The 15,406-nt window shown below is 48.0% G+C and overlaps 1 long non-coding RNA gene across 2 annotated transcripts; it reads left to right on the top strand.

Annotated features, from left to right (window-relative positions):
- The first annotated feature begins 12,125 nt into the window (after nucleotides 1-12,125).
- Nucleotides 12,126-15,163, top strand: LOC114699906. Of its 2 annotated transcripts, XR_005089669.1 has the most exons (4): nucleotides 12,126-12,243; nucleotides 12,382-12,536; nucleotides 12,952-13,250; nucleotides 14,070-15,163. It is a non-coding gene; the product is annotated as an uncharacterized LOC114699906 (long non-coding RNA). The 2 variants fall into 2 exon arrangements; XR_005089668.1 differs by lacking the exon at nucleotides 14,070-15,163 and having other exon boundaries at nucleotides 12,952-13,622.
- Nucleotides 15,164-15,406: the final 243 nt, after the last annotated feature.

Below are 15,406 nucleotides of genomic sequence, written 5' to 3' on the forward strand. Positions count from 1 at the left end.
AACAAATATTTTACATTTTATTCTAAACATACATGTATCTTTAAAATAAAAAAAATCATGAAATAATATCATTGCAGGGCCAGAGATGTAGCTTAGTGGTAGGCATACTTATACATACACAGGCAAAACATTCATGTACTTAAAATTTAAAAAAAAAAATATTTTATTGAGCACATACTGTATGGCCAGCACACTTAGGCCTCAGGGACACAGAATAGATAAGTGCTTTGTTTGTTTGTTTGTTTGTTTTTCGAGACAGGGTTTCTCTGTGTAACAGTCCTGGCTGTCCTGGAACTCACTTTGTAGACCAGGCTGGCCTTGAACTCACTGAGATCCTCCTGCCTCTGCCTCCCGAGTGCTGGGATTAAAGGTGTGTGCCGCCACTGCCCAGTGACACGTGCTTTTTTATGTACATGTTTTCTAATCTGCTCTAACTGCTCTCTTGCTGAGTGTTTCCCGAGGCCGACTGTATTTACCTGTTCAATGAGGACGGTAATTTGTGTGTTATGGAATTGTCACTTAGCATGGACTTGGTGCATGTCACGGTTTAAAAGCATCCCAGATACAGAGAGAGACTCCCTTCCCAAGGTCATGAAGCCGGCAGCAGTGGAGTCTGGAGTTCAAGCCCTGGCTCACCCGGAGCAATTATCAAAGCAGACTGTTACATTGGTCAGTGTGTCGACTCTCTGAAGAATCGAATATCAATCTACGTTCCAGATCTTGGTCAGATGAGGCGCTCCTCTGCCAAGAAAGATTTTTAAACTTTGAGGACTCAAACTCAAGGCTAAACTCCAACCTCTCCGAAGTCTTCAGATACTTGGCACAACCTGACTCAAAGTACAACTATGTCTTCTTCTTTCTGTGATGCGTCACACATATGAGCCGTGCAGCCTTCCTCGTGTTCCAAAACCTTCCTCGGAGGACAAATGTCTTTGTCTCTTACCATCTAGAGAGAACATTTTTGGAAATCTTGAACCATCCGTTTGTGAGGATAAACCCTTATTTTCCCACTCTCTCTAAACTCTGTATCTTGTACTGTGAGAACTTAAAAGCTGATGCACGATTGGATTTTTGGTTCCGGTAAAGAAAGTGGAATCAGAGCAGATCTGGGGGAAAACAGTTAACTTTCTGACCCCCTTGTACTCACCCGCAAGACTTTTTGTGTGCTTGTTTATGTTCTTAGTGTCTCTTGGTTGTGCTTCTCCTTTGGGGTTCATACGTGAATTGTTCCATCTGTGTATTTATTTTCCAGACCTAGTCCCTAGACTTTGTTTTACTTTAAGACACACAGAGATACATATTTTGTCTAGTGAGGTGGTTCAGTGGGTAAACTCGCCTCCTGAGCAAGCCTGACGATCTGAACTTGGTCTCAGGAGAGAACCACCTCCCCAAATCTGCCCTCTGACGTATAGCATGTGCACATACCTGTACACACTTGCACACACAATAATAATACTAGTCATAGTAATGAATACGAAACAACAATTTTAAAGTAGTATATTTTGCAGGGCGTAAGTCTCGTATCTTTTCTTTGGAGAGGGTCCCACTCTGTAGCCAGGGTTGACCTGGAACTCACTGTGTGGTGCAGGCTGTTCTGGAGCTCAGGGCCATCCTCCTGCTTCTGCCTCCTAGGTGCTGCTATTACAGATATAAGCCATCATGGCCAGCTCAAGTCTTTTCTTAGTTCAGCTGACCGGGAGTCTTTCCCTTCCTGCCTCATTCACCCCCCACTATCCACTCCAACTGGACCAGCAAACCTCCAGCAGCGCCTCCACCTGCCTCAAGCAGACTCTGCCTTTGGTTAACTTAACTAGTAAATTCCAGCACCTAGAAACCAAGTTCAACTTTTTTCCTTTCTTCTTCTCCCATGAGCACCTCGACAGGACTGTCTTCCACAGACCAAACACATTAAAATTAGGAGGCTCCGTTAGCTTATTGCCCAAATCAGAACAGTATAGAAAAGAAAGAAACCTTGTTCAAAATTATCCAGGAGACAGGTGTGGTGGCATACCCCTGTGACCCCAAGCACCCAGGAATTCAGGGCTAGCTGAGGCCACATGCGACCCTATCCCAAACAAACAAACAATTAACAAAACACTTTCTAAAATCTTGCCGGGACAACAGGCGTAGACAAGGTGTTTCCTAACAGCTTGAAACACAGAGGTAGGCTATGCAGATGTGAAGGCACACAGGTAACAGGCTTTTAGACCAAACACTGTGGGGAATACGTTTGGGGCTGTGCTTCTTTGTGTTTCTTGACTAAAGAGTGATGTGAATGTACATTCTGAGCCTCCTTTCCTAAGCTCAGGAGGGACCGCTTAATGGGGAGTGTGGGTTAGCGCCAGTCTCGGAAATCTCTTTGCAAACCAGGATGAGGGTGCCAGACAGTGGGGCAGGAATCCTCCCTGGTGACTGGAATCCAGCAATCTCACTGTTTGGAGATGGCGAGCCAAACCCATGTCACGCCTTGCTGATGCATGGCTGGGCTGAAGAAAGAACTCATTGACTTGTTTAAGGAAAAGAGTGGTGTCCAAAAGGCCAGGCTGGAGAAAGAGGCTGTCTCAAGCACAGTACCTGGCAGGACACCAGGTCCGAGCGCTCCTGTCAAAGCCTCTCAGAATTGCCTCTCTGAGCATGGTTTTGCGTCACAAAACCTGGGCATCACAGAGACACATGACAGATGGGAACCTACGGTTTGTATCTGTTCGTTTGTTCTAGATGTGTCGGAGGGTGTGTGAGTTGCAGCCCTGCTTGCTCACACCACCCCGGGCTCCCTAGAATCTTACTTCCTGCACAACCAGGAGCCAGAGACGTTAGTGGCTAGGATCTAGTCTAACCCTGAATCTGTGGCCTCCCAGCTGGGCAAATGAGATCGGAAAATAAAATTGATGGTGCACCTGGAACTCTGCTCAGCACTTGGTGTCTTGTCTGTCTTCACAGAAACCAACATAATCTCTAATCTGCACGGAAGGAAACCGAGGTACAGGATCTCTAGTGATAGTAGGGTTAGGGTTTGACCAGGCTGTACAACTCTAGAATGTCAGTCCTGGGAGCCGGGGGCATAGCTCAGTTTGTAGAGTGTCGTGTGGAATACAAGAAGACCAGGCTTGAGCCCTGGCACCACGTAAAAGTGGGCATAGGGCACACACCTGTAATCCCAGCACTGGGGACTGTGGTTACACAGTGAGTTCTAAGCCAGCCTAGGATTCATAAGACCTTATTTGAAAAGACAAATGCCAGCACTAACAGCTGTCTTACAGGACTGTCCTGCTTGGGCCACCATTCTGTGCCATGGGTTGTGAAATGGGGATGTGTGTAGCACCTCGTCACTGGGGTGTTGTGATACTCCAGGGGGATAATCCGTTTCCAGGGAGGGCACACTGCCTGCATGCTAAACGTTGCTAGCAGGTAGTACATTAGTGCAATTAGTCACGGCTTCTCTGCAGCCTGGATGCTGCGCTCTTGCTCCTCTTTTCCGATTGAACGTCCCAAGACTTTCAGTCTCTGGGTAAAGGCATTGTCTTTTTGGTGTGTGTGAAGGAGGCAGAAATGGAAGCTCAGAAACCCTGCAGTGAAGAGGGCAAGCCAGGATCTAAGTGGGGATTTTCGCCTCACCTAGCCAGTGCTCCAGGAATTGTTCAAGGACTGGCCTTTGAGACTGACCTCTTGAAGAGTTTAGGGAAGTCCCTCCATGCAAGATCAACAAAGGGAACCCTCCTTTTTCTGTTTTTGTTTGTTTGTTTTGTTTTTCAAGACAAGGTTTCTCTGTGTAGCCCTAGCTGTCCTGGAACTCACTCTGTAGTCCAGGCTGGCCTCAAACTCACAGAGATCTGCTGGCTCTGCCTCCCGAGTGCTGGGATTAAGGGCGTGCGTGTGGTGTGTGGTGTGTGCGCGCATGTGTTTTGAGGCTCCTATTCATACCAGAAAAAAAAACAAAAACAATCCAAAGATGAAGTAAAATCATTTCATGGCCTGGAAAAACATCTTGAAGGAAATAAAAGATTTTCCTTTTTTTTTTTTTTTTTTTCTTTTTTGAGACAAGGGTCTCTTTATGTAGTCCTGGCTGTCCTGGAACTTACTATGTAGACCAGGCTAGCTTCAGACTCATCAATTCTTTTTTCCTTCCTTCCTTCCTTCCTTCCTTCCTTCCTTCCTTCTTTCTTTCTTTCTTTCTTTCTTTCTTTCTTTCTTTCTTTCTTTCTTTCTTTCTTCCTTTTTTATTTGAAGACAGGGTTTTACTATGCAGCCCAGGTTGGCCTCAAACTTTCTATCCTCCTCTGGAAGTGCTGAGATTACAGCTGTGAATTCCTGGCAAGAATTTCCCTTCATCAGCAGCGTTAGATGTGAGTGAGTGAGTGTGTGTGTGTGTGTGTGTGTGGGAGGGGGCATTAGATGTGAGTGTGTGTGTTTCTGGGAGGGGGCATTAGATGTGATTGTGTGTGTGTGTGTGTGTGTGTGTGTTTCTGGGAGGGGGCATTAGATGTGATTGTGTGTGTGTGTGTGTGTGTGTGTGTGTGATTGTGTGTGTGTGTGTGTCTGGGAGGGGGCATTAGATGTGAGTGTGTATAGAGGACTATGGGGGTCCAGCCCCTCAATAGTCCCCTCCCAGGGTCCGGGAAGAATCTACAACCAACTGATAATTAATCTTTGATGAGAAGAAAGGAATCTATGTACACAAAACTCCTTAGTCCATATACTTTATTATTCTGTGTCAGCTACAAACTTATATTCTGCTCTCATATTTAGGTCATCTTTAGCCTGATTTCTCTCTACACTTGTCTGCGATCCCCTCTAGGTTCTATCTTAATTCCTTCATCTAGTTCTGCCCCTTCTAGGTTCTCATCCATCTTGTTCCTTCCCATATCATCTCCTCTCACCTCATCTTGTTCTACCTCATCTTGTTCTTCCCCATCTGGCTCTTCCTCATCTTCCATCTCATTCCTCTAGTACTCTCTTTTACCCCTTCAATCTAGTTCTTCCCCATCTCAGTTTGTTCCTCTCAAGTTCTTACCCATCTAGTTCTTCCATTCTCTTTCCTCTTCTCTGTCCTGTCATGCCCTGGGAGTCCTGGTATATATACACTTACAAGCAGTATTCCCTTAGCAGTGCAAAACCAGGCTTCCAGGGTCAAATGGAGGGGTGACAAGAATCACATTGGGAGGCAATAACTGTTAATTATCATTTGCAACCCCAAAGGGAAGTGACCAATGGGGAAATGAATTAACTAAAGGCTAAATTCAGGTAATATCTAAGAAGAGGGCTCTTATGTGCTCAACTATAATCTTAAACGTGATTGGTAGAAAGTGTTAAAAATCTATAAGTTGCTAGGTCAATGGGAGAAAATAAAACTGCCTTCTTTTTGCCTGTTGCTCCTATCTGTCCAAGCTATCTGCCGTTTTTCTGCAGGGTGGGGGAAAGTGTGCTCAGTCGCTAGGCAACCTGTGTACAGCTAGATGCCTCTGGTGATAGTTAAAGGGAGATCTGGAACTGGAGGTAAGGTTTGGGAAAGGAGGAAGTAAGGCTTAATTGGCACATCCGCCAGGCCTTCCCAAACAGGTAGCCTGCATGCTTAAGTCTGTTCTTAGAGAGTACAGCGGTATCTCTGATAAGGTACTTTTCTCCATCTGGGGATGGACCTGGCCGGATGCTGCTAATGATAATTACAGGGAGGCTTGAACTGGGGTTCTGGCTGAGCATAGCTGTCGGCACAGAAGGTTATCTAAATATTCCTAGAAGTGGTTAGGTAAGGAGTTAGAGGTCTATAAAGTTAGTAAGGCTGTAAGAAAGGGGGGTCCGAGCTGAATTGTGTAAAGCTATTACTAATGTCCACCTGACCTAGGCGGTGTCTCCTTGTGGAATTTACCTTAAATCAGGAGACTTGCATGTGGACTGTTATTACTGCTAGTCCTTGAAAGTAGCCAAGCGAGATATCTGATTCCAGAGAAAGCCTTTCCTGAGGCAGTTCTCCAAATACCTGGAATGTGTATGTCCAGAGAGTGATCAGTCCACACTGTTAGTCCTTCTTAAGGAAAAGTCAATTGAGAAAACTATGAAGGCACACATGATTTTCATAACAGAATACAGCTGATATATAACAAGCCAAGTAACACCAAAAACTCCTTGGGATTTGGCTTCCTCTGGAGGAATTCCCTGGTTCCTCCAGGTAGTGACTTTGCCATAACCAACTGAGTTCTTATGATATTCCTGCGGCCCGCAGCAAGTGTGTGTGTGTGTGTGTGTGTGTGTGTGTGTGTGTGTGTGTGTGTGTGTGTGTGTCTGGGAGGGGGCCACCCTACTCTTCGCTTCCAAATCTCCAATTCTCCCACAGGTCCAAAGCTAAAGTAAGAGTGGGTAACCCAAGAGAAGTCTCAGGGAACCCCAGCTTCTAATGCTGACACTTTTACCCAGGGGAGTCCCAAATCTCCCCTCCAGGTGGGGAACCCTGCAGGTACAGCCCAACACCTCCCAAGGAGAAGTTCCTAGTCCTAAGGAGGGTGCATGATTTCCAGTCTGAGACTTGTGGACAAGGTAACCCCACAGCTTCCTTAGATTCTCTTCTTGGTTCTCCTGGTCTGAAAGCATGCAATGTTATATGATCCCTGGGAACTGTGGGCTCCAGGGACCTTATCTACTTATCCTTATCCACCTTGTTTTAATTGCTCCAGTCTTGAATTCAGCATTTCTGGGCCACTGGAATCACGGCAGAAGGCCACTCAGAGAGGGCTGGATCCAGTGGGTGCTTCTTTTAATGCCATCAAAGGCCTGCAGAGAGCCAGTAGTCTATGCCAACAACAACTGCAGCCCTGTTCCCTCCCTTGGTACGGTTAACTACATGAAAACATTCAACAGCCAGCTCACGGCTCCAGACTTCTCTGGATGTTCCTGTAGAGCCAGCCCTGTTCAGAAGCTGTGGCTGGTAGTGGAAATTCTCTGCAGGGTCGAAGCTGGGGTGTTCTGAACCCTCTTGACTCCTTTCTCATCACTTGTGATGAGCTGACTTGCCCTCTCGTTTTCCAAGGAGCTAGAGAATAAGCGAGGATAGAAAGAAGGAGGTCTGAGCCGACAGCGCAGCTGGCCGAGGGGCTGGCCAGGCAGCATGAGGACCTGAGTTCTGGTCCCCAGCAACCATGTAAAAACTGTAGGTGCACCTGGAACTCCAGTATTGGGGTGCACAGAGACAAAAGGATCCCTGAGGCTTGCTGGTCAATCAGCCTAGCCAAACAGATGAGCTCCAGACTCAGTGCAAGACCCTGTCTCAGAAAATAATGTGGGCCGTACCCCTGCCCCTCAGTGCCTGTGACAGATGAGGGAGCTGACCCTCCCCCCTACCAGCCGCAACACTCAGAAAAATGGGCCCTGCTCCTTGCTCAGGCAGCGCAGTAGAGCTGAGCCTCTTGGCAGAGGCATGGGTGCGGGGGGGGGGGGGGCCCTGAGGGGTTGAGACTGGGACAGCTGGCCACACACCCTGGCCATGCGGCGGTGAGGGTGAGAAAAAGCTGCCTTCCCCACCTTGCCCGCCCCCTCCCCCTCCCCAGCTGCAGCACCTGGGAAAGTGGACCTGCACCTCACCTGGGCAGCCCAGTAGAGCGGACCCTACTGACAGGGGTGTGGGCGAACCGGCCCCCAGAAAGTGAGTGTGGGAGATCTGGTCCCACCCCCACTCCCATGTGGCAGGTGGGAGAGCTGGCCCGGCCCTCACCAGCTGCAGCATTTGGAAGAGTGGCCCCCGAACCTCACCTGGGCAACACAGTGGACCTGGCCCGGGTAGTGCAGGTGGGGGGGGGGCAGCCCCTGAGGGTGTGGAGCAGGAGAACTGCCCCGCCCTTGCTCATCTCTGCAAGGGATGGACTGGCCAGGGCAATGCGGATGAGTTCGCCCTGGTGGTGAGGACAGGGAAGAGCTGGCGGGCTGACCAACCCTGCAACTACCCAGGCCCAGAACCAGGGTTAGGAGTTGGCCAATCCCAATATCCAGCCCCCAGGTGTGAACTGCTGGAGCACACGAAGGGGCCCGTCCTGCAGACCCAAAGCTGCAGGATCTCCACGACCCAGGGCAACAACAGGATATCCAGGAGGAGTCCCCGTGAGGGCCCAGCGTAGATAGTGTAGCAGAAGCCAGAGGCCTCGACCCAGACCAGTGACTCTGCAGTGAACACTTGCAAGTAAAGATGGATGGACAGAAAGGGTTTACTGCGTGACTCACTGCGTCACACTGCAGCTCCCATGAGGAGACTTTCCCTTTTATTTCCTTTTTTTCCTCTTAAGTTTTATTTTATTTTTTGGGGGGGAGGTTGTAAGGGCAGAGTGTTGATACTAAGGGACAGGGAAATGAATGGGATGGAGATGCATGATGTGAAAGACACAAAGAATAAATAAAAAGAAAGGTGTTTTTTTTTGTTGTTGTTGTTTGTTTGTTTTTGGTTTTTCGAGACAGGGTTTCTCTGTGTAGCTTTGTGCCTTTCCTGGAACTCGCTCTGTAGACCAGGCTGGCCTTGAACTCATAGAGATCCGCCTGGCTCTGCCTCCCGAGTGCTGGGATTAAAGGCGTGCGCCACCACTGCCCGGCTTTTAAAAGAAAGTTTTAAAAAGGAAAGAAAGAAGATAAGGTGGGGAGGAGTGGAGGAAGATGCCTGATAGTCAATCCCTGGCCATACAGGAATACACACACACACACACACACACACACACACACACACACATACATACACACACATACATACATACACATACATGCACACATACACACACATAATACACATACATACATATACACACATATACACATATATACATACACACACACACTGATAGTCAACCCTTGGCCTTACAGGAATACACACACATACATACATATACACATACATACATATATATACATACACACACATACACACATACATACACACATACATACATATACATATACATATACACACACACATACATACACACACACTGATAGTCAACCCCTGGCCTTACAGAAATACACACACATACACACATACATACATACACACACATACACACACACTGATAGTCAACCCCTGGCCTTACAGGAATACACACACATACACACATACACACATACATACATACACACACATACACACACACTGATAGTCAACCCTTGGCCTTACAGGAATATACACACATACACACACACATACATACATACATATACACACACACTGATAGTCAACCTCTGGCCTTACAGGAATACACACACATAGGCACACATATACAAACGTACACACACATGCACACATACATACACACACATGCACACATACATACACACACAAACACACACAAATAAATTAAAAGGGGGTGGGAGTGGGGACCAACACTAAAGAAACTGACGAGACTTTTCAGCAGGGAAGTTGTTCTGGGTGACCTCAGATGCCAAGTTTGTTTAGGGATTAGGTAAGATATCTGCGCGTGCATGATCACAGCCCTTGCTTGGTGAGGTCAAAGGGCAGCCTATACAGCAACGCACACCTGTTGTCCTAGTATTTGGGAGGTGGAGAAATGAAGATCAGGAATTCAAGGTCATAACTCTGCTACTTTCTGATAGTTGAGGCTAGCCTGGGCTACATATAGAAAACCTAGTCTCAAAAAAAAAAAAAAAAATGCTGGTTAAAAGAACTGGCCCTTGCAGAGGACCTGGGTCCTGAGTACCTACCCTGGCAGCTCACAACTGTCTGTAATGTCTGTTCCCTGGAGACCTCACACCTCTTTGGGCCCCGGTGAGCACCTGTGGACATATGACCCATAGAAATTCACATTGGCACATACACACATGAGTTTAAACCTGAAGAAGCATCGGCTGAGGGCAGAGGTCACGATGTTGGTATCAGGGGGGTGAACACTTCAGTTCCCAGTGCCAAAACAAAGATATGTCAAAGAGATTTCTGTTGTTTTCCCTTTCCCTCTGCATGGCGAATCCCCCATTCAACAGAAAGCTCTAGAAGGGATTAGGTAGCTGTAACTCAGGATTTAGCCACATGACACTAGTTTTCATGAAACCAATAGGACAGAACTCAGCACTGGGTGTAGGGGGTTGTTTTAGGGAATTCTTGGCCAGCTGCCCCAGTGAACTCCAGGAAGAAAAATCTGTTTCACTGGCAGAGAGCGGCCTGAACCAAACACTCACTCACTTTCAGCAAGGGAAGCCCAGACTGGATTCTGAGATAAGCGTGAGCCGGGTTGACCCTTTCCTGGCCTCCATTTGATATTAACTCAGCTAGACATAAGGGAGGAGGCTACCCTCCAGGAGATAAGGACTGTTTTCCTTTGAGTCAGAAGGCCTGACTTTCTCTTTGTTTTGCTTCTTCCTGGGATCCGGGTAGAGCCGGTTCCAGCCCTGGAAAAGGTCACCAAATGCCCCGGCTCTTGTTGTAGTAACTGTTTCTCTGAGCTTGCCCAGGATGGAGGCGGTGGCACACTGCTGGATGGTTTTTGTTTTGTTTTGCAGACACGGAATAATGAAGTTTAGAGTTTGGTTTCCCTGGAGCCCAAAACAAATTCTAGCAACATCTCTCATCATCCCCCGCCAGTCTAGGTCGTCAGAACACGAGGACCTGGGCTGCTTCCTTTCCCTTAGAGTTCTTCCCTCGGGTCACCATCAAGCCTCTGGGGGTCTGCTACGGTCTTCTCCGTGTGTGCCATGGGATGCTCGCCACCCCAACCCTCATCCCCTAGCTCAAATGACTTCACACAAAAACCAAAATAATAGCTTCCCCTGCTCCGGGGTCCCTCACAAGCCGCACAGCTGAAGTAGTTTGTCGTAGTCAGTTTGTAATTTTAGACCTACCTAACCTCCGCTCCGATTTCAGTGCTTTCGTAATTATGGCCCTCTTAAACCCGGTGAGCAGAAAGAGGGGGCACGGGGAGGGGGTGCAGAGGACAGCTGTAAGGCCGGGGCCTCTTCCCCGCCTGCTAATAATAGCTCCGGCTGAGCCAGCACGGTTCTGCCAGGCGGCTTTCAGACCGGCTTTCTCGCGTCCCCTCCAAACATGGCTGGCAAACGCAGGCAATTCCCATTTTGGTGAGGAGGAGAGCAAGGCTCTGCAAGAATCTGCCCAAACGCCCAGCCGGTGAGGACTGGGAACAGGTTTGACCTCGGGCAGATTCTCAGATCCTGCCTTTTTGTTCAATGCGCCGTGCGGCGGCTGCAAGCTCATGAGTTTAATACGAGTGGGTGCCAGGAAATGCCAGCGAGACAGGAAGGAAGCCATTGCCAAGATGCCAAACCAAAAGGCGTTTGAAACCTGAGAATTAGCAGCTCACTGCCATGAAACCCAAGGGACCTGGTGGGGGTATTTGTGGGACACTGAGTGGAGTCACAAACCTCGGACTCTGCATGCCTGGCTAGAAACATAAAAAAGAGCACCCGAGGCCACTGCCTGCCAGCCACAGCCTGGGACTTGGAGAGGTGTGTCGGGCCATGGGTGATGGGGCTGAGACTTTATCTTGACGTAATCTCGGAGCCAAAGGCTGGTGGGCAAAGACGATGGTGCTGAAGATGCTGAGGTCATGTGCAAATATAACCCGGCTTTCTGCAGAAAGGTTTTGAGTGCGTGAGTGTCCTTCCCACCCACCACTCCCAGTCACTAACCCTAAGGCTTCCTTTCCCTCCCTCACTCCAGCTTCCTGTGCTGCTGGCTGCAGGTGGCTTGGTGCGATAGGAAGGCAGGCATTCCAGTCAATTGCTGCACCAAGTTATCTTCTCCTTCACCACATAGTCAGACAAGCTGGTCTGGGTAGATTTGGGGTTGCCCTGTCCATCTGTCCCTCTCTGATAGTTACATTTCTCTTCTACTGCTGTGTGTTTCACTTTGTATGTGTGTGGTGTGTGTGCTGTGTGTTGTGTATGTGTGTGTGTGTGTGTGTGTGGTGTGTGTGTATGTGTAGTGTGTGATGTGTTGTGTGTGTATGTGTTGTGTGTGTATGTGTGTGGTGTGGTGTATGTTTGTATGTGTGTTGTGGTGTGTGTTGTGGTGTATGTGTGTGTGGTGTATGTGTGTGTGTGGTGTGTGTATGTGTGTGTGTAGTGTGTTGTGGTGTGTGTTGTGTATGTGTGTGTGTGTATGTGTGGTGTGTGTTGTGGTATATGTGTGTGAGTGGTGTGTGTGTGTGTGTGTGTGTGTGTGTGTGTGTGTGTGTGTTGCTGGATCCAGGACCATACACATGCTAGCCAAGCACTCGTCCCACTGAGCAACCATCCTGTTACACATTTTGAGAGGTGCTCAATATACAGCCAAGCATTGTTCTCTGTCCTGCACATGTATTAACTTTTTGATAGATGATAGAAATTGGGGTTGAAAGGGGTGGACTAAGTTGGCCACCTCGATACATAGTGATCTAGGTTGCCTAATTCCAGGACCCATGCTCTCAGCTGCTCTGCCACGGTGTTCTGGCCCAAGAGAGCTGCTCGCTGGTACAGCTCTCCCTGGATGTGTGAGCCTCGTCCACAGCTGGCTACTGCTGCTATTCCTGGCTCTTGACCGCAACCTCAAAATTATACCAAGTTTCCAGGTAAGTGTGATGCTATTTTCGGTGGTAAGAGTCTCACACAGTGTTGCTGATGTCCTCCCCAGGGCCGCTCTAATGATTCACCTTCCTCTGGGGTGCTCATTTTTCCTTCGGATCTCAGCATCGTGACTGTTTCTAATGTAATCAAATATGAATGTTGGCCTCGTCATCACCCATTCGTAGAATGTGCAGTCAGCTGGCTGGGAAAGACAGAGTAGAAGACCGTAAGAGGGCAGGCAGCATTTGAGGTACTGGCCTCAAATGACAGTCCCAGGGCTTAAGAAGAACATTCAGCCAAAGAGATGGGGGGTAATAGCTAGTGCTTATGAAGCCCTCCCTCCCCATGGGTCGGTCATTCCTGGAACTATCTCATTCAATCTCACCTCAACCCTGACGCAGATTATCCCCCCTCTGACAGGTGACAAAAATGAGGTACAGAGAGTTGATACAATTTCCCAAGACCTCAGAAGTCGTACATGGGGGTTCCAGGTTCTACGCTAGCCAGCTTCAAAGCCTGAGTTCACATTCGGCGCCCTAAGGACTCTCGAACCTGTCTTCTTCCCTGTGGTTCTGCTCGGGTGCATGCATGGCGTCTCGCACCCACCCATCTCCACACCATCTCCATTTTCAGCCCCAGAGGAAGGAGGCCCCAGAAACAAAGAGAAAAAGAAAACCTGCTTTGAAACAATTTTGCATGAACCTGAAATTAGAAACAAGGTCAGGTGGGGGGGCGGGGCACTCACAAGACTGTAAGTTCAGAGGCTGCCGCCTCTGATCCAGGGGAGGAACCAAAATAGGCTTTGCCGGTCAACATCCTGGGTGCAGGGGGGGGGGGGAGTGGAGCTGCGAGGGGTCTTTCCCTGCAGTTCGGCAGCTCTTCATGGAGGGACTCTGTTGCCCTCCACCCGCAGCTCCCCTGGCTGGGCACCCGCTCTTGCACCTGCTGCTGGTTGCTTGTGGGTAGTTCTAAGGTGTGACAGGAAGGGAGGGTCTCCAAGCTGGCAACACTGGCTTCATTTGAGATTTCCAAGGCTGGGCATCACACTCTGATAGCTTTTAAAAAATACAGATATAAGTTTTAAAAGTTTATTTTTATGTATGTATGCATGTATGTATGTATGTATGTATGTATGTATTTTTTTGGTTTTTCGAGATAGGGTTTCTCTGTGTAGCTTTGCGTCTTTCCTGGAACTCACTTGGTAGCCCAGGCTGGCCTAGAACTCACAGAGATCCGCCTGGCTCTGCCTCCCAAGTGCTGGGATTAAAGGCGTGTGCCACCACCACCTGGCTTAAAGGTTTATTTTGATGTATATGTTAATGTAAATGTATGCTGTGTGTGTGTGTGTGTGTGTGTATGTGTGTGTGTGTGTGTGTGTGTGTACCGTGAGGCCATCTGGAGTTACTGGCAGTTTTGAGCTGCCCAATGTGAGTGCTAAGAACTGAACTCAGTTCCACTGGAGGAGCAAGCAATCGCTCTTAACTGTTGAGCCATCTCTCCAGCCCCCTCTTAAATTACAGTTTTATTTTGTGTTCCAGGTTGGCCTGCAACTTGCTCTGTAGCCCAGCTGGCCTCAGACTCCCAATCTTCTACTTCAGCCTCCCAAGTGGAATGATTACAAGCATGCCAGTCAACGTCTGACTCTGATGGCTATTAATTATTACTGTTTGAACGTATTTTCTTTTTGCTTAGAAAATTATGCAAAATCCTTACAAGTCATGCATCTTATAAATTAATAACAAGAATATATGGGCCAGCAAGATAGCTCATTCAGTGGAGGTATTTGCCACCAAGGCTGACACTTTGAGTCTGATTCTCAGAATCCATGTGACGGAACGAGAGAACTGACTCCTGAGAGCTGTCTTCTGATCTCCATATGTGTGTCAGGGTATGTACATGCCTACATACATACACAGTTTTTAATTAAGTAAAAACGTATACATAAGGGGGCTGGGAAGATGGCTTAGCTGGTCAAGTGCCCGTGAGCCTATGTCCGATGCCCAGCACACATTAATGCCAGGTGCAGCGACCCCTATCTGCGACACCAGTGCTGCAGGGCTGTGGACAGGGTGAAGATGTGCAGATCCCAGCCCAGCCGAGTCAATGAGACGGTGTTTAACGGAAGACGCCTGTCTCAGCAAGTAAGACGGAGAGCAGTCAAGGAAGACATGCGCGTGTGCACGCGCACTCACACACACAAGCACACACACACACAAGCACACACACACACAGCACAAAAGAGAGAAAGAACTAGAACTCCATATCAAAATATTTAAATAGCTCTACGATAAAATATAAAATGAAGAAGATGGGCAAAGGTGGTGGGAAGGGAGCCGCTCAGTTGGCAGATTGCTTGCCTGACAGGCACAGAGCACCGAGTTTCCTACCTGGCACAGCATAAACTGGTGTAGTGGTGTATACCTGTAATTCCAACACTCAGAAGGTGGAGAGGCAGGAGGAACCGAAGGTCATTTTTCCTTGGCTACATAGAGTTTGAGACCAGCCTAGGCTACATGAGACCCTGTCTTAAAAGAGAATGTGGGCCAGGTGTTGGGGGCGAACGCCTTTTATCCCAGCACTCAGGAGGCAGAGCCAAGTGGATTTTTGTGAGTTTGAGGCCAGCTTGGTCTACAGAGTAAGATTCAAGACAGGCACCAAAACTACACAAAGAAGCCCTATCTTCAAAAACAAAAACAAAAACAAACAAACAAAAAAGAATGTGCAAAGAATTTGAATAGTCATTTCTCCAAAGAAAATATACACAACCAAAATGCACGTATTTTTAATTAAAAATTTTCATTCATTTATTTATTGTGTGCACGAGTATGTGCATGTGCCTATGCCTGTGTCTATATGTGTGTATCTGTGAGTGTGT

Source organism: Peromyscus leucopus, chromosome 20, assembly GCF_004664715.2.
Source record: "Peromyscus leucopus breed LL Stock chromosome 20, UCI_PerLeu_2.1, whole genome shotgun sequence".
NCBI lineage: Eukaryota > Metazoa > Chordata > Mammalia > Rodentia > Cricetidae > Peromyscus > Peromyscus leucopus.